Here is an 18,666-nt window from a genome sequence, read left to right on the forward strand (position 1 = left end):
CCAATTAAATAGTGATGTAAAATTTTCACACAGAGATTAAGTAGGTTAATTTAAAATTAAGTATTTAAGTGTTTAAGCTGACTCTTTAATTCACTTCCCATTAAAAATTTGCTCTTAAAGTAATGAAATCCATAGCTATGATTTATCAGGGATGAAAACTTATTTTATAAATCACACTAAAAAATGCCATTACTTTTTTATTTATTTATTTATTTTTATTTTTGAGACAGAGTTTCACTCTTTTTGCCCAGGCTGGAGTGGTGCAATGGCACAATCTTGGCTCACTGCAACATTTGCCTCCCAGATTCAGGTGATTCTCCTGCCTCAGTCTCCCAAGTAGCTGGGATTACAGGAGCCTGTCACCACGCCCAGCTAATTTTTTGTATTTTTAGTAGAGACAGGGTTTCACCATGTTGGCCAGGATGGTCTCGATCTCTTGACCTCATGATCCACCCACCTTGGACTCCCAAAGTGCTGGGATTACAGGCATGACCCACTGCTCCCGGCCGCCATTACCTTTTTTTAACAACATGTTTTCTCTGTTGTATATAAGACTGCACTTTCCCTCTTCCTTCCCATGGGCCAGATCTAATTTAATTTAAATACCAGGCACTTTTTAATAGAAAATTTTAAGTATATTTTTATCTACTGGGTTGCAGTAGGCCATTTCTGCATTGCTATAAAGAAATACCTGAGACAGGGTAATTTATAAAGAAAATAAGTTTAATTGGTTCATGCTTCTGCGGGCTGTACAGGCATGGTGCTGGCATCTGTTCAGCTTCTGGGGAGGCCTTAGGGAGCTTTTACTCATGGCAGAAGGCAAAGTAGGAACAGGTGTTTCACATGGCAAAAGCAGGAGGAAGTGAGAGAGTGGGGAGGGGAGGTGCCACAGACTTTCAAAAAACCAGATCTAAGTCTCATGTGAACTCAGCGTGAGAGCTCACTTATCACCAAGGAGATGGCCCAAGCCATTCATGAGCGATCTGCCCCCAAGAGCCAAACATCTCCTACCAAGCCCCACTTCCAACACTGGGAATCACATTTCAGCATAAGAGTTGGAGGAGACATCCAAACTATAATGGAGTCGGGAATCATTTTAGCTTCCATAAACACACTCATTTATCTCAAAATTCTACACTTGTAAGACTTCTTTTAAAGTTTGATTAGAATTATACCATACTTCCAAGTTGATTGATGGAAGTAGCTATGTATTGAGTATCCCCTCTGTACCTACAAGGAAATAAGTAATAGAATCCTTCACAGATTCTCTTTTTAACCAAGCATATGGATAAACACTTAACTAGCATAGAGGTGGAGTGTAATGGAGTGTAATGCCTCTGATTCCAATCAGAGGCAGGGAGGTAGGAAATCAAGGTAGGAGTGGTGAGACCGGCGTAGGGGTCGGGCTATGAAGAGATATGTTTACCATGCTGAGGTCAAATTTATCCTGAGTATATTGGGTATTAATTGAAACAGGAAAGTGAACCCTTTGTAACCAGATATGGTTTTAGAAAAATTACACCTATTAGCAGGGGGATATAGTAAATGAAAGAGAACCCAGGAAGTCACTGTAATATGGAAGTAAGAAATGTTGAGAGCCTGAGTTAAGGTTACAGCAGAAGAGGAAATTAATTGGAAAGTAGGCTCTGGAAACATCCTGGATATGGCAAAAAGGCATATGAAGTTTCACTCGCATCTGTGTAAAGAGAAAACCAAATAGATTTTCTGTGAGCAATAAAGCTTTTTAATCACCTGGGTGCAGGCAGGCTGAGTCCAGAAAGAGAGTCAGTGAAGGCAGATAAGGGTGGGGCCATTTTACAAGATTTGAGTGAGTAGTGGAAAATTACAGTCAAAGGGGGTTGTTCTCTGGCAGACGGGGGAGGGGGGGGTCACAAGGTGCTCAGTGGGGGAGCTTTTGAGCCGGGATGAGCCAGGAGAAGGAATTTCACAAGGTAATGTCATCAGTTAAGGTAGGGACCGGCCATTTTCACTTCTTTTGTGGTGGAGTGTCATCAGTTAAGGCAGGAACAGGCCATTTTCACTTCTTTTGTGATTCTTCAGTTACTTCAGGCCATCTGGATGTGTACATGCAGGTCATAGGGGATATGATGGCTGAGCTTGGGCTCAGAGACCTGACAGGAAGGGTTGTGACTTCAAGATTTTTAGCTTTAAGTATGTGACAGATGAAACAGTGCATCATCCGCATCCTGTTCCTTCTTTCTTGTTCTGTCTCTTCCTTTCTTTTTTCACATTTTTAGCTAGTTTCTTGTCCTAAAACATAGTACTGTCAAAGCTGATAGAATTACCTTATGTAAAAATATCTCATGACCTTTCCGATTCTATAATATTAGATAGCTTGCATAAGTTATTTTTCTTGTATTTTATTTTAATAAACATTCACTTGGCCAGATGCTGGTTTGTCACATCTTCTAAGGTGTTTTGTATATATCGTGTGATATTTAAAGACCAAGGGTCCCAGACAACCTGACAAGGTAGTGGTTGAGGGTGAGGTGCATTGGAGAAGCCCCCCAAGGTGTCACATTGGGCCACCTGAGATCACAAACCTGCTCCCTGGAGGGGCTTTGGGGCTGCCCACGGGCTTTCCTTGACCCACTCCTGGGAAAGTACAGCTGTGCAAAAGATATTTTAATTAGCACAATAATCCTACTGTTTTCACACCAATTTAGAGCCTAATTGAGAAAGACAAAGCAACTATTGGCAACTGAAAATTAAGTGGCTTCAGAAGTAATCTAAACAAAAAGCAGGTCTGGGCAATTTTAGTCTCTCCCTGGGAGGACATAACAGAATTGAAAGATTGGTGCTGGCAAGTTCCAGGACCTGGGGTCAGAAAATAAGCACAAGCAGCACTCCTGAGCAAGGTACACAGACTGTTTGTGCCTCTTCAGCATTATCCTCTTATCCTCCTGCAGGCTGCTGAAGACTGGATTTCAAAGTGTATATTTTTAGCAAGACAGCTAAGACATCCCACCTAATTGCAGCTTGCAGGAAAGCACTGTGATCAGAGCTAAGTTACGGATACTTTTAGAGTAGGGCACAGACATCCTGGGTAAAATCCCAAGTTTAATGGCTGAGAATCCTCCATCGGGTCTCTACTTTTTTAACCCCACCGAGCATGTGTACTAGAGCCTGTTACAGACTGACCGTGCTCAATTCATTCACCTACATGGGAGTTACGACAAGGGAGAGTCCTGATACCTGGTACTTCCACATTGTCCAAACAAAAAGTGAAAAACCCATTTAGCCATAGGCTGTAGAAGTGTAAATAAGAAGAAAAGATTTAGTAGTAGACTGTTTCCTACTGGATTTACAGTTGTATATATAAATGTATAATATACACAATATATATAAATGTATAATAGTAACTTTCATGTTTTAGTCCAGGTTTTTTTTTATTACTTTGCATGGGATATTAAGTGATTTATACAGCTGAACTTTTACACATTTTTTCACAGACAAGCATATATTAAAGTAATTAGTTTAATATTTTCAAACAGAAATTTGCAAGTCTTTCACCTTTTAAAATATCCTTGCTTTCTTCTCAGATATACTTATTATTCAGTGGCCCATAAGGAATGATTACATTAGCATGTTATAGTTGTATATATATTTTTAAAATATGCCCTGTTATAAATCTAAAAAGTATGGATATAGTTTTAACTCTAGGAATATTAATTTGGAATAAAACTGATCTGTGTATTTTTACCATTTAAATATAGATATGGTCGGCCGGGCGCGGTGGCTCAAGCCTGTAATCCCAGCACTTTGGGAGGCCGAGGCGGGCGGATCACGAGGTCAGGAGATCGAGACCATCCTGGCTAACATGGTCACCGCCCGTCTCTACAAAAAAAAAAAAAAAAACTAGCCGGGCGTGGTGGCGGGCGCCTGTAGTCCCAGCTACTCGGAGGCTGAGGCAGGAGAATGGCCTGAACCTGGGAGGCGGAGCTTGCAGTGAGCCGAGAACGCGCCACTGCACTCCAGCCTGGGTGACACAGAGCGAGACTCCGTCTCAAAAAAAAAATAAATAAATAAATAAATAAATAAATAAATAAATAAATATAGATATGGTCTCAGAGCAAGATACTTTAGTGCTCTGTTTCAAGGTTCAAATAAATTTGTAAACTTTTTTTTTTATAACATTTCATTTCTCAAATGCATTTGGCATACATATGGCACAAAATTCAGAAACTATAAAGGAGAATGAGAAGAAAGCAAATAAAATCAAATTGAAATATTTTGACATATTATTGAAGTACATTTAATATTGTATTAATATATGATTTTAATGCTTACATATTTTATGTAAGAATTTGTGGTTAGAACTGAGGAAATTGCTTATGCTTTAGCAAAAAGTAACTAATTGAGAAATCTTAAGGTTAGTTAATTTCTTAATCATTAGACATTTTAGCAGAGTTGCATGTCATTTATATATCTTACTAGTTAGGCGTTGTAGTAGATTCAGTTATTATCAATAAATATTGATTCCCTCCTCTCCCCCCACTGCATGGATGGACTGAATTTTCCTGCCTTTTGACTTTGACTGTGGCCATGTGACTTGCTTTGATCAATGAGACATTAAGAGGATGTAAGGATGAAAGTTTGAAAAGGAAAAGCACTGGCACAATTGTTTGTTTTCCTTCGCTCCTGCTATCCCCATGAGAACAGGACTGGGTTAGACTGGAGGTAAAAGGAGCAGATCTGCCTCTGATGAGCTACGTCAGCCAAGTCCAGACAAGCCCAGACACGTGAGAAATAACAAGTAAATGTTTTTGGAGGCACTGAATTTGGAGGTGGTCTGTTACACAGCATTATTTTGGCAATAGATAACCAATACAACCACCAATAGGAAATGCAATGAACAGACTGCCTGGGTTTCAGTTCCCGTTCTGTCATACACTAGCTGTATGACCTTTGCACATTGAATCTATTTGATCCCATTTTCACAGCCTGTTCTACTTGGAGCACAAAAACAGAATGTTAGCTGGATGTGATGACACCCTCCTGTAGTCCCAGCTACTCGGGAGGCTGAAGTGGGAAGATGACTTGAGCTTACGAGTTTGAGGCTGTAGTGAGCTGTGATTGTGCCACTGCAGTCCAGTCTGTGTGACAGGTTTTCCTGACTTTAAAAAAAGGAGAAAGAGAGAGAGAGACTGAGAGAGAGAACGTTCCAGGAAGGTGGTTTCTCTAAGAGAAAAATATCTTTGGACTAATTGGTAAGCTTAAGAATGTGGAAATTAGGAGGTTAGACTCCTGTATATACCTTTAGGAAAGAGGCTGAATCCAGGGGCTAAGCAGCAACAGCCCGCAGGCTCCACTCCCACCTCCACTGCTCCACTGCATCTCACAAGGTAAGACTCACTGGCTTGGAATTCCAGCCAGCTGTCAGTAGCAGCATTGCACCTCCCTAAGAAGGAGCTCCCAGTGGGGAGGGGCAGGCCACCATCTTTGCAGTCCAGGCGCCTTAGCCATTCCAGCCTTCAGGCTTTGGAGAATCTGAGCCAATCCAGGGCGGAAGGGATTCCCCAGCACAGCACAGCTGCTCTACCAAAACGTGACCAGTCTGCTGCTTTAAGTGAGTGCTTGATCCTGGTCCTCCTCACTGGGTAGGATCTCCCAACTGGGGCCTCTAGTCACCCCCACCTGAGCTCTCCAGCTGACAGAGATCTGAATTCCCCCTGGGACAGCACTCCCAGACAGTGGGATGTGCCACCATCTTTGCTGTTTGGATGACTTAGCCATTCCAGTCTTTGGGCTTTGGAGTGTCTGAGTCAACCTGGGGTGGAAGGGATCCCCAGCATAGCACAACTGCTCTACCAAAATGTAGCTAGACCACTCCTTTAAGCAGGTACGTAATCCCAGTCCTCCTTACTGGGTGGGACCTCCCAACGAGGGTCTCCAACCACTTCCTACAGGTGCCTTTGGGCTGGCAACAGGTTCATACCTTCCTGGGACAAAAATCCCAGAGGGAGGGACAGGCTGCCTTCTTTGTTGTTTTGTAACCTTCACTGGTGACACCTCTAGGTTCTGGAAGATCCAATGTGACCAGAGACTGGAGTGGGCCCCAAGCATACCACAGCAGCTGTACAGAAAGGTGGTCAGACTGTTACATGGGTACCTGTTCCCATATCTCCTCACCAGACAGGTCCTCTAGGCCTGAGTCTCCAGCCACCCCCTGCCAGAGCTATTGAGCCAACACCAACTCAGCAACTCCCTGGACAGAGCTTCCAGGGGCAACTGAAAGCCTCTTGGCCCCTGCCTCTGCAGAGAAACTGCCCTTGGCACCTTTGGACTAACAAAGGCACAAAGACCCTAAGTGCCTTATCCACACCTCCAACAATCTCCAGTCAACCCAAAGAGAGGAGGCCAGTTCATCTCCCGTGGGTGCCACTCCCCCCACCACCCATGGCTCATCACAAGACAGAGAACCCCTGGCTTGGGTCCATAGCACAAACCCTCCATCCTGGACTGACGGCACTGCGTCATTCCTGACCTGCATCTCTCTGGGGTGGAGCCCCAGGAGTCAAGGAAATGACCCTTGGCCACAATGACTACTAAGGTCCCTTCCTCTGCTGACTCTAAGCTGGGAAAGGAACATAAAAACTAGGATTGCCCCAAAGCTGCAGTGGGCAGCCCAGGAGTGCCAAGTCATGAACTAGAGCCAGCACTCAATGGGGAGAGGAATCCATACTTTCAGTTGCTACTGTGAGGAAATATAGGGAAGCCACACAACCAAGCAAGAATCTACCAACTGACCAATAGGCCTAAGTGTCACCTTCTGGATCACACCCTAAAACTTCCACACCAAAATTACCTCACTAACGTACCCACCTCTGAAACCAGAGACAAGAAGTCAGCTTCAAATAAAGACCCTGCATAAAGCCTCAACCCTGTGAAAAGATCCAGAAGTCTATTGACTGTACTCAATCTACACTGCAATTAAACAAACACTCACACACAGAGATGAGAAAGAATCAATGCCAGAACTCAGATAACTCAAATGGTCAGAGTGTCATATGTCCTCCAAATGACCACACCACTTCTCCAACAAGAGTTCTTAACCAGGACAAACTGGCTGGAATGGCAGAAATAGAATTCAGAATATGGACAGGAAAAAAAATCATCAAGATTCAGGAGGATGGCAAAAACCAATCCAAGGAAAATAAAAATTACGATAAAGCAATGCAGGAGCTGAAAGACAAAATAGCTAGTATAAAAAATAATCTAATCTGACAGAGCTGAATAACACAATACAAGAATTTCACAATGCAATAACAAGTATTAACGGCAGAATAAACCAAGTTGAGGACAGAATCTCAGAACTTGAAGACTGTTTCTCTGAAATAAGACAGTCAGACAAAAAATAAAGAAAAAAGGATAAAAAGGAATGAATAAAAGTCTCCAAGAAGTATAGGATTACGTAAAGAGGCCAAATGTACTAATCACTTGCATCCCTGAAAGGGAAGGGGAGAAAGGAAACAACTTGGAAAGTATATTTCAGAATATAGCCCATGAAAACTTCCCCAATCTTGCTAGATAGGCCAGCAGTCAAATTCAGGAAATACAGAGAAATCTTGCAAGATTCTACACAAGAAGATTATCCCCAAGACATGTAATCCTCAGATTTTCCAAGGTCAAAATGAAAGAAAGAATGTCAAATGCAGCTAGAGAAAGAAAGGGCAGATCACCTGCAAAGGGATCCCCATCAGGCTAACAGTGAAACTCTCAGCTGAAATGCTATAAGCTAGAAGAGATTGGGGCCCCATATTATTGGCCCCAAAGCTCCTTTAATTGATGAAGAACTTTGGCAAAGTTGCAGGATACAAAATCAATGTACAAAAATCACTAGCATTCCTATACACCAACAACAACCCAACTGAGAGCCAAATCAGAAAGGCAATCCCATTCTCAATTGCCACAAGAAAAGTAAGATGCCTAGGAATACACCTAACCAGGGAGGTGAAAGATCTCTACAATGAGAATTGCAAACATATTCAACAGTCTTAAAAAAAATCTTCAACCAAGAATTTCATATCCAGCCAAACTAAGCTTCCTAAGTGAAGGAGACATAAGATCCTTTTCGGATAAGCAAATGTTGAGGGATTTCACTACCACCAGACCTGCCTTACAAGAGATCTTGAAAGGAGCACTAAATATAGAAAGGAAAGGCTGCTACCAACTAATACAAAAACACACTTAAACACACAGACCAGTATCACTGTAAAGCAGCCACATAAACAAGCCAACATATAGCCAACTAACAGCACAATGACAGGATCAAATCCATACATATCAATACTAAACTTGAATGTAAATGGACTAAATGACCCACTTAAAAGGGACAGAGTAGCAAGCTGGATGAAAAAGCAAGACCCAGTGGTCTTCAGGAAACCCATCTCATACATAGTGATACTCACAGGCTCAAAATAAAGGGATGGATAAAAATAGAAAACAAAAAAGCAGGTATTGCAATCCTAATTTTAGACAAAACTGATTTCAAACCAACAAAGATCAAAAAAGACAAGGAACATTTTTTTCTCTTTGATCTCTGCAATGAGAATTACAGAACACTGCTCAAATAAATCAGAGAAGACAAAAACAAATGAAAAAACATCCTATGCTCATGAATTGGAAGAATCAATATCATTAAAATGACTATACTGTCCAAAGCAATTTACAGATTCAATGCTATTTCTATCAAACTACCAATGACATTCTTCACACAACTAGAAAAAGTTATTTTAAAATTTTTATGGAACCAAGAAAGAGCCCCAGTAGCCAAAGCAATCATAAACAAAAGGAGCAAAGCCGGAAGAATCATGTTACCTGACTGCAAACTATAGTATAAGGCTACAGTGACCAAAACAGCATGGTACTGGTACAAAAACAGGCACATAAACCAATGAAACAGAATAGAGAGCCCAGAAATAAGGCCACACATCTACAACCATTTGATCTTTGATAAAGCTGACAAAAACAAGCAATGGGGAAAGGATTCCCTGTTCAATAAATAGTACTGGGATAACTGGCTAGCCATATGCAGAAGACTGAAGCTAGACCCCTTCCTTACACTATATACAAAAATCAACTCCAGATAGATTAAAGACCTAAAAGTAAAACCCCAAACTATAAAAACCCTAGAAGATGTATGTGAAAGCCTGGACGTCCAGATAGAAGCCTGCTACAGAGGCAGAGCCCTCATGGAGAACCTCTACAAGGGGAGTATGAAGGGGAAATGTGGGTTTGGAGCCCCCACACAGAGTCCCCACTGAAGCACTGCCTAGTGGAGCTGTGAGAAGAAGGCCACAGTCCTCTGGACCCCAGAATGGTAGATACACTGACAGCCTGTACCATGCACCTGGAAAAGCTACAGGCACTCAATGCTAGCTCTTGAGAGCAGCTGTGGAAGCTGTACCCTGAGAAACTTCAGAGACAGAGCTGCCCAAGACCTTGGGAGCCCATCCCTTGCACCAGTGTGCCCTGGATGTGAGACACAGAGTCAAAAGAGATTATTTTGGAGATTTAAAATTTAATGACTGCACTGCTGGGTTTCAGATCTGCATGGGGACTACAACCCCTTTGTTTTGACTGATTTCTCCCTTTTGGAATGAGAGTATTTACCCAGTGCCTGTACCCCCATTGTATCTTGCAAGTAACTACCTTGTTTTTTATTTTTTATTTTACCTGCTCATAGGTGGAAGGGACTTTCTTTTTCTCAGATGAGACTTTCAATTGCAGACTTTGATGTTAATGCTAAAATTAGTTCAGACTTTCAGGGACTGTTGAGAAGGAATGATTGCATTTTGCAATGTGAGAAGGACATGAGATTTGAGAGGGGCCAGAGGTGGAATGACATGGTTTGATTTCTATCCCCATCTAAATCTCATGTTGAATTGTAATCCCCAGTGTTGGATGTGGGTCCTGGTGGAAGATGACTGAATCATGGGGATGGATTTCCTCTTTGGTGCAATTCTCATGACAGTAAGTGATTACATTTGGTTGTTAAAGGTGTGTAGTGCCTCCTCCCTCCCTCTCTTCTTTCTGCTCTGGCCATGTAAAATGTGCCTGCTTCCCCATCACCTTCTGTCATGACTGTAAATTATCTGAGGCCTCCCCAGTCATGTTTCCAGTACAGCCTGGGGAACCATGAGCCAATTAAACCTCTTTTCTTTATATATTATCCATTCTTAGATATTTCTTTATAGCAGTGAAAGAACTGACTAATATTGTACTAAACAGGTAGTTTTTCAACCCACACCCCTGTCCAGGAATTTATCCATTTCTTCTAGGTTTTCTAGTTTATTTGTGTAGAGGTGTTTATAGTATTCTCTGATGGTAGTTTGTATTTCTGTGGGGTCAGTGGTGATATCCCCTTTATCTTTTTTATTGCATCTATTTTATTTTTCTCTCTTTTCTTCTTTATTAGTCTTGCTAGCGGTCTATCAATTTTGTTGATGTTTTCAAAAAACCAGCTCCTGAATTCATTGATTTTTTGGAGGGTTTTTTGTGTCTCTATCTCCTTCAGTTCTGCTCTGATCTTAGTTATTTCTTGCCTTCTGCTAGGTTTTGCACGTGTTTGCTCTTGCTTCTCTAGTTCTTTTAATTGTGATGTTAGGGTGTCAGTTTTACATCTTTCCTGCTTTCTCTTGTGGGCATTTAGTGCTATAAATTTCCCTCTACACACTGCTTTAAATGTGTCCCATAGATTCTGGTATGTTGTATCTTTGTTCTCATTGGTTTCAAATAACAACTTTATTTCTGCCTTCATTTCATTATGTACCCAGTAGTCATTCAGGAGCAGGTTGTTCAGTTTCCATGTAGTTGAACGGTTTTGATTGAGTTTCTTAGTCCTGAGTTCTAGTTTGATTGCACTGTAGTCTGAGGGACAGTTTGCTATAATTTCTGTTCTTTTACATTTTCTGAGGAGTGCTTTACTTCCAATGATGTGGTCAATTTTGGAATAAGTGCGATGTGGTGCTGAGAAGAATGTGTATTCTGTTGATTTGGGGTGGAGAGTTCTGTAGATGTCTGTTAGGCCTGCTTAGTGCAGAGTTGAGTTCAATTCCTGGATATCCTTATTAACTTTCTGTCTCGTTGATCTGTCTATTGTTGACAGTGGGGTGTTAAAGTCTCCCATTATTATTGTGTGGGAGTGTAAATCTCTCTGTAAGTCTCTAAGCACTTGCTTTATGAATCTGGGTGTTCCTGTATTGGATGCATATATATTTAGGTTAGCCCTTCTTGTTGAATTGATCCCTTTACCACTATGCAATGACTTTCTTTGTCTCTTTTGGTCTTTGTTGGTTTAAAGTCTGTTTTATCAGAGACTAGGATTGCAACCTCTGCCTTTTTTTGTTTTCCATTTGCTTGGTAGATCTTCCTCCATCCCTTTATTTTGAGCCTATGTGTGTCTCTGCACCTGAGATAGGTCTCCTGAATACAGCAAACTGATGGGTCTTGACTCTTTATCCAATTTGCCAGTCTGTGTCTTTTAATTGGACCATTTAGCCCATTTACATTTAAGGTTAATATTGTTATGTGTGAACTTGATCCTGTCATTATGATGTTAGCTGGTTATTTTGCTCATTAGTTGATGCAGCTTCTTCCTAGTGTCAATGGTCTTTACATTTTGGCATGTTTTTTCAATGGCTGGTACCAGTTTTTCCTTTCCATGTTTAGTGCTTCCTTCAGGAGCTCTTGTAGGGCAGGCCTGGTGGTGACAAAATCTCTCAGCATTTGCTTGTCTGTAAAGGATTTTATTTCTCCTTCACTTATGAAACTTAGTTTGGCTGGATATGAAATTCCGGGTTGAAAATTCTTTTCTTTAAGAATGTTGAATATTGGCCCCCACTCTCTTCTGGCTTGTAGAGTTTCTGCCAAGAGATCTGCTGTTAGTCTGATGGGCTTCCCTTTGTGGGCAACCTGACCTTTCTCTCTGGCTGCCCTTAATATTTTTTCCTTCATTTCAACTTTGGTGAATCTGACAATTTTGTGTCTTGGAGTTGCTCTTCTTGAGGTGTATCTTTGTGGCGTTCTCTGTATTTCCTGAATTTGAATGTTGGCCTGCCTTGCTAGGTTGGTGAAGTTCTCCTGGATAATATCCTGAAGAACCTTTTCCAACTTGATTCCATTCTCCCCATCACTTTCAGGTATGCCAATCAGACATAGATTTGGTCTTTTCACGTAATCCCATATTTCTTGGAGGCTTTGCTCATTTCTGTTTACTCTTTTTTCTCTAAACTTCTCTTCTCACTTCATTTCATTCATTTGATCTTCAGTAACTGATACTCTTTCCTCCAGTTGATCAAGTCAGTTACAGAAGCTTGTGCATTTGTCACGTAGTTCTCGTGTCATGGTTTTCATCTCTATCAAGTCGTTTATGGACTTCTCTGCATTGGTTATTCTAGTTATCCATTCGTCAAATCTTTTTTCAAGGTTTTTAGTTTCTTTGCGCTGGGTTTGTAATTCCTATTTTAGCTCTCAGAAGTTTGATCGACTGAAGACTTCTTCTCTCAACTCGTCAAAGTCATTCTCCGCCAGCATTTTTCCATTGCTGGCGAGGAGCTGTGTTCCTTTGGAGGGGCAGAGGTGCTCTGATTTTTTGAATGTTGAGCTTTTCTGCACTGCTTTTTCCCCATTTTTGTGGTTTTATCTACCTTTGGTCTTTGATGATGGTGACATACAGATGGGGTTTTGGTGTGGATGTCCTTTCTGTTTGTTAGTTTTCCTTCTAACAGTCAGAACCCTTAGCTGCAGGTCTGTTGGAGTTTGCTTGAGGTCCACTCCAGTTAGGCTACTCCCAGTTAGGTTTTCCCAATTTGGCTACTCAGGGGTCAGGGACCCACTTGAGTAGGCAGTCTTCCCATTCTCAGATCTCAACCTCCATGCTCAGAGAACCACTACTCTCTTCAAAGCTGTCAAACAGGGATATTTACATCTGCAGAAGTTTCTGCTTCTTTTTGTTTATCTATGCCCTGTCCCCAGAGGTGGAGTCTATAGAGGCAGGCAGGCCTCCTTGAGCTGTGGTGGGCTCCACCTAGTTTGAGCATCTCGCCCAGCCACTTTGTTTACCTACTTAAGCCTCAGCAATGGCGGGCATCCCTCCGTCAGCCTTGCTGCTACTTTGCAGCTAGATCTCAGACTGCTGTGCTAGCAATGAAGGAGGCTCCGTGGGCGTGGGGCCCTCTGAGCCAGGTGCAGATTATAATCTCCTGGTGTGCCATTTGCTAAGACCCTTGGCAAAGCGCAGTATTAGGGTGGGAGTGACCCGATTTTCCAGGTGTTGTGTGTCACGGTTTCCCTTGGCTAGGAAAAGGAATTCCCTTCCCCCTTATGCTTCCCAGGTGAGGCAATGCCTCACCCTGCTTTGGCTCTCACTCAGGTTGCACCCACTGTCCTGCACTGACTATCCAACACACCCCAGTGTGATGAACCCGGTACCTCAGTTGACAATGCAGAAATCACCCATCTTCTGTGTTGCTCACGCTGGGAGTTGGAGGCTGGAGATGTCTCTATTCAGCCATCTTGGCGCCCCCCCACCCCTTGCCCATTTTTTAATGCATTTGTTTTTTGCTTGTTGATTTAAGTTCCTTATAGATTCAGGATATTAGACGTTTTTAGGGTGCATGGTTTACAAATGTTTTCTCCCATTCTATAGGTTGTCTCTTTACTCTGTTATAGTTTGTTTTTCTGTGCAGAAGCTCTTTAGTGTAATTAGGTCTCACTTGTTCATTTTTGGTTTTGTTGCAATTGCTTTTGTATACTTAGTTAAAAATTTATACCTGATTGTCACCTACACCTAAGAAAACATCAGGATAAATCTTACTGTACCCTATGTTCCTTTGTTGCTTGGTGACTCACAGGAAATCCAAGTTTCTAGGTCTTCCCTTATCTGCAGGATTCTCATCCTAATAGAGCTAGTCTGACTTCACCTTCTACCCATCCCTAACCTCCCAAGCCCTTTCATTGTACCCTTTGGAAAACATAATTTGTCATAAGTAAAACTTCACATATTCTCAAACTCTTCTTTGAATAGTCTATGCCCCTTCTTGCTCCACTGAACTTAACTTCCCTCTAAAAACACAGCCTCCCCTGCAGCCATCTCAGGATGTGGCAGTTTTTCTGCAGCATTTCGTGTGCCTCTTGGCTGAAAGTGTGATAATAACCTCCCAGCCCCTTGTTCGTATTTCCAAACCTTTGTTTCTTATTCTTCCCCATTTTATCAGCAACCTTGATGATTATGCCATCAGGGCAGCTTCCCATTCCCTCCTCTTGCTGTAGACATCTGCTGTCTTGCCAGGTCCCCCATCACCACCCTCAATGCTACTCAAGTCACAAATCCTAGCACTTATAACAGCCCCATAACTAATACAACCAAGATCCTAGCCTCTCTGTCCGTTGGCCTTTTAATGTCAGTAATCCTGTCCATCGCTAACATGATTACATCTTAGACCAGCTAGCCTCTCCCAAACTAATTTTAATCGTCCCCTCTCTCTAGTTACCTCCTCTTTTCTTTTCTTTTTTTTTTCTTTAACTACTAATAATTAATCATTTATTATCGGGGCCTAAAAAATAAAAACGGGTTTTCAAAAAGAGACTTTTATATACGGATGTGCATATGTGGAGCCAGCTACATAGGTCTATCGCCTGTGCAGCTGTCACTGTCCCATGCTTACAGTCTCTATGCTTCATTTAATGCTGAGTTGTTACTGTCTTGAAATTATTTTATTTCATTTGTTTTTCATTTTAGAGATGGGGTCTCACTATGTTGTTCAGGCTAGAATGCAATGGCTAGTCACAAGCATAATCATAGCACACTACAGACTCGAACTCCTGGCCTCAAGTAATCCTTCTGCCTCAGCCTCCTAAGTAACTGAGACTAAAGGCATGCTCCAACATGCCCAGCTCTTGAAATTCCTAATAATGTTTGAATAAGTGGCCTTAAATTTTTGTTTTACACTAAGCCCCAGAAATTAGGTGACTGGCCCTGATATATGTGAGCATGAGAGGTATCACCTCTTATTTTTGCACCTCACTCCTCCATTCTAATTCTTGTCATCACTGCATTCTACTCAGCTTGGATGACACAATCCATCATCATAATTAGTGTATGTATACATTCCCGCACCACTCTCATTTGTCTCTCCCTCTTGTTATAAATCATTTCCAAAATTTCAAACGTGCAAAAGTCCACAGTCTGCTTATTTCATACTTTCACTTAAGCAGCTAATGAGAGATAGAATGGAGCTAAGAGACCTTATATTAAGTTTAAAACCAGCCTGGGCCACAATGCTGGCAGGCAATACAAATAGTTTTCCCTAGTCAAGTAGTTCTCTTACTATTTCAGTTTCTCTTTTTCCCTCAGATCTCTGATACTGCTAACCCCTTCTCACAACAAATGAAGACCTACTTCTTATGCACTGAGAAAATAGAAGCAATTAGATGCATATAGTAAATAGAAGAATGACAGTCTAGAAGATGCCTCATCTACCTACCACCAAACTTTCAACCTCACTGCATCTACAAATTCATGTATCCTGGCTTTTCTCTTACTTAAAGAGTAAACATCAGAGTTCCAACATAAGTCCAACCTCTCTTTGCACATTGCATCCAATCACTTCTTACATACTAAAGGATTTTGTACCTACATTAATCTCACTACTGCCTGCATCATCAAATTTCCTTCTCCATTGGATCATTCTTATCAGCCAACAACTGTACTTTAATAGCTCCCTCCCTTCTTAAAACACACACACACACACACACCCCAAAATAAAGCTCCCCTGTCTTCACAAATCTCCTACAGCTTTTCTCTGCTAGCCTTCATAGCAAAACTCTGTGAAGAAAATTTCCACACATACAGTCTTCCTCACTGTTCTTTTTCTCTTGAAGAAAAGTTTTGTCTCCACCACTCAAGGAAATTTCTCTTTTCACTGCCACAAATGACCTCCAGTTGCCAAATCAGTGGTCAACCAGTCTCATCTTCCTGGACCTCCCTGCAGCAGGGCTAGCAGCAGCACCTAGCACTGTGCTCTCCTGTTCCTCCTTTTTGCAGATTTGCAACAGCTTGTACTGGACTCTGCAACTTTCTTTCGAATATGTCCTAGAAGATCTTCCAGGTTTTTTTTGTTTTTGTTTTTGTTTGGGTTTTTTTTCTTTTTAAAGCACCATATGCCCTGACTCTGAGACATCTCCCTTTAGGTATTCTGGTTCAGTATGCACCATTCTCTTCCCTTTGATACCCCTTAACCCAAGTGAAATGAGGCCAGGATATTTAAATAAGACTTTGTCAGGGATTAACAAAAGGGAAATTAATACACTAAGTAACTTGAAACTATTTAATTTGCAATACAGGATACCTCATGCTCTTTGTGCTCAAGGCCTTATTTCCATGTAAAGGAGCTGACTGTGGTAGCCCACATTCAATAACTAAAGTAAAAGTCTAGCCTAGAGAGGAAAAGGCCAAGTGTGGGGCCAGAAATTCCTTCTCCAGCCTAACCAACGCCAATCTTTCCTGCCCAAACCCTGGTCTCGTTAGGGATTAACATTAAGCATGTTTATCCCTTTCAAGGGAGATTCCATCCCCTAAGCACCGGAGTGTGGCTTTACACTCTCCTTTCATCAGGGCATCCAGATAGGAAAAGAGGTAAATTCATATAATTTTAAAACAGGCTGTGGAGTGAAATCCTGGATTCAAATCTTTACTCTGCCAAGTAACAACTATGTGATTTGGGGCAAGTTACTAAATCTCTGTGTGTGTTAGTGTCCTCTTTTGTAAAATAGCAATAATAGAACTTACCTCGGATGGGTCATGGTGAGGATGAAGTGAGATAATAGACATTAAACACCCGAAACAGTACTTGGGGCATAGCAAGGACTCATCATTCTAACTAGCTGTAATGCAGAGATGCGGCTGCCATCCACTCAAAGGACGCACACAGGTGATCAGGAGCTCTGTTCTCTTGCAAGAATACTAAGCATGAAAGACAGAGTCAGAATATATGTTAACTTGAGAAGGAAAATGAAGGCAGAGCATGGCAGAATCTTGAAGGACAGATGAGGTGATCCCCACACTGCTCTGCAAACAGGCATCTGGGAATGATGGCTGCTAGTTCTTTCATCCCCATCCCCTTGTCTCATACCCACTTAAAATGGAAAGCTGAGGACGTTCCCTGCTTTACCAGGATCTTTTGAAGTGCAGATTTTACTCTAATCTTTAGTGGAGCTGTAGGGCCTCAGTCATTCATCTGCTCCCTTTATTATGCTACAGCATTTCTGATCAAACAGAATTTGAGAAGGCAGAATCTATCCTGTCAAACAGTAAACAAAGAAACTCTCATAATAGCCCAGTGTTGTCACATGGCCTCCAGCCTTAGGTGTCCTGGAATGCTCCAGATCTGTAGAAAGGCACTAAACCGTCTTGAATGTAGAAAAGGGACAATGTAGGACAAATTTGTTAAATATATCTTTGCCTTGTAGAGTCATGATTATACTGATGATTAAGGTTTTTTTTAAAATGCTTCATAGTATAACCTGGTAGAGAGGTCAGCAAACTTTCTGTAAAGGGCCAAATGGTAAATATTTTAGGCTCTGGGGGCCATACAGACTCTGTCTCAGCTACTTCACTCTGCCACTGTAGGAGAAAGTAGTCATAGAAAATACTTTGAATGAATGTGACTGTGTTACAATAATATGTTACTTCAAAAGCAGGAGCCAGTTGGTTTTGGTCCAAGGTCCATAATTTGCCAAACACTGACCTGATATACTGTTTCTTAGACTTGTATTATATCCATAACACCTTCATGGTTTTGGCGAAATCTACGAACATATGTAATCTTATTTATTATAAAATTAAAGTTCACTCTATTTTTAAATGCATTTATTTTAAAATAAAAATATAATTATTATTAATAAAAGATAAAAGATAGTTTACTTTTAATAAAAAGATAACTTTTAAAACTACATAAAAAGAAACCCCACAATTAAAGTGCTAATTGAAATTTGAAGACTAAGTGCTTATAATTATTAAAAATAATTTTATAATATAGCATAATATAATTAATATATTACATAATATAATATAATTATTATAGAAAATATTATAGAAGAATATTAAGTGCTTATATTATAATATAATATGATAGAACCATATTGGGAGGATGGAAGTAGGAAAGTATAGAGATGATAGGCAGGAGATGAGAGAGCTAAATCCTTATCTTTCATGATACACAAAATAGTAGAAAATAAATGAATAATGTCTAAAATGAAAAAATAAGAAATAGCATTATAAGCATATTATAATAGAAAAACAGAGGCAAACACCTGAAGAAACTTCTGAAATAATTTAAAATGATTGACTCGGAAAGTGGGAATTAGGAGGCAGCAGTCGAGAAGTCTAGCAAGTTACCATATTTTCAGTCTTCTAAAACTATCTGACTTTTAAAACTCTGATAAGTATAAAAATGAAATTTTAAAAAGCCAAGGGTGTTGAAAAGGGTGTTTCCTTTCTAAGAAGGAACATTTTTGAATACAGAGTTGACTTGAAGATATCTACCATAATTTTTTAATTATTGCTTTTTGTGTTAGGTATTAAAAAACATTCCTCAAAAAATTTTTGAAGAAGAAATAAGATGTATCACTGAAAGTAAAGCT

General features: G+C 40.8%; 1 long non-coding RNA gene across 1 annotated transcript; it reads right to left on the reverse strand.

Annotated features, from left to right (window-relative positions):
• Positions 1 to 4,163: 4,163 nt before the first annotated feature.
• On the reverse strand, positions 4,164 to 17,852 carry LOC116274481. The gene is made up of 3 exons (XR_004183149.1): positions 16,814 to 17,852; positions 5,960 to 6,097; positions 4,164 to 5,138 (listed from the first exon to the last, which is right to left on the reverse strand). It is a non-coding gene; the product is annotated as an uncharacterized LOC116274481 (long non-coding RNA).
• Positions 17,853 to 18,666: the final 814 nt, after the last annotated feature.

The sequence above is a fragment of the Papio anubis genome, chromosome 4 (assembly GCF_008728515.1).
Source record: "Papio anubis isolate 15944 chromosome 4, Panubis1.0, whole genome shotgun sequence".
NCBI classification, from domain to species: domain Eukaryota; kingdom Metazoa; phylum Chordata; class Mammalia; order Primates; family Cercopithecidae; genus Papio; species Papio anubis.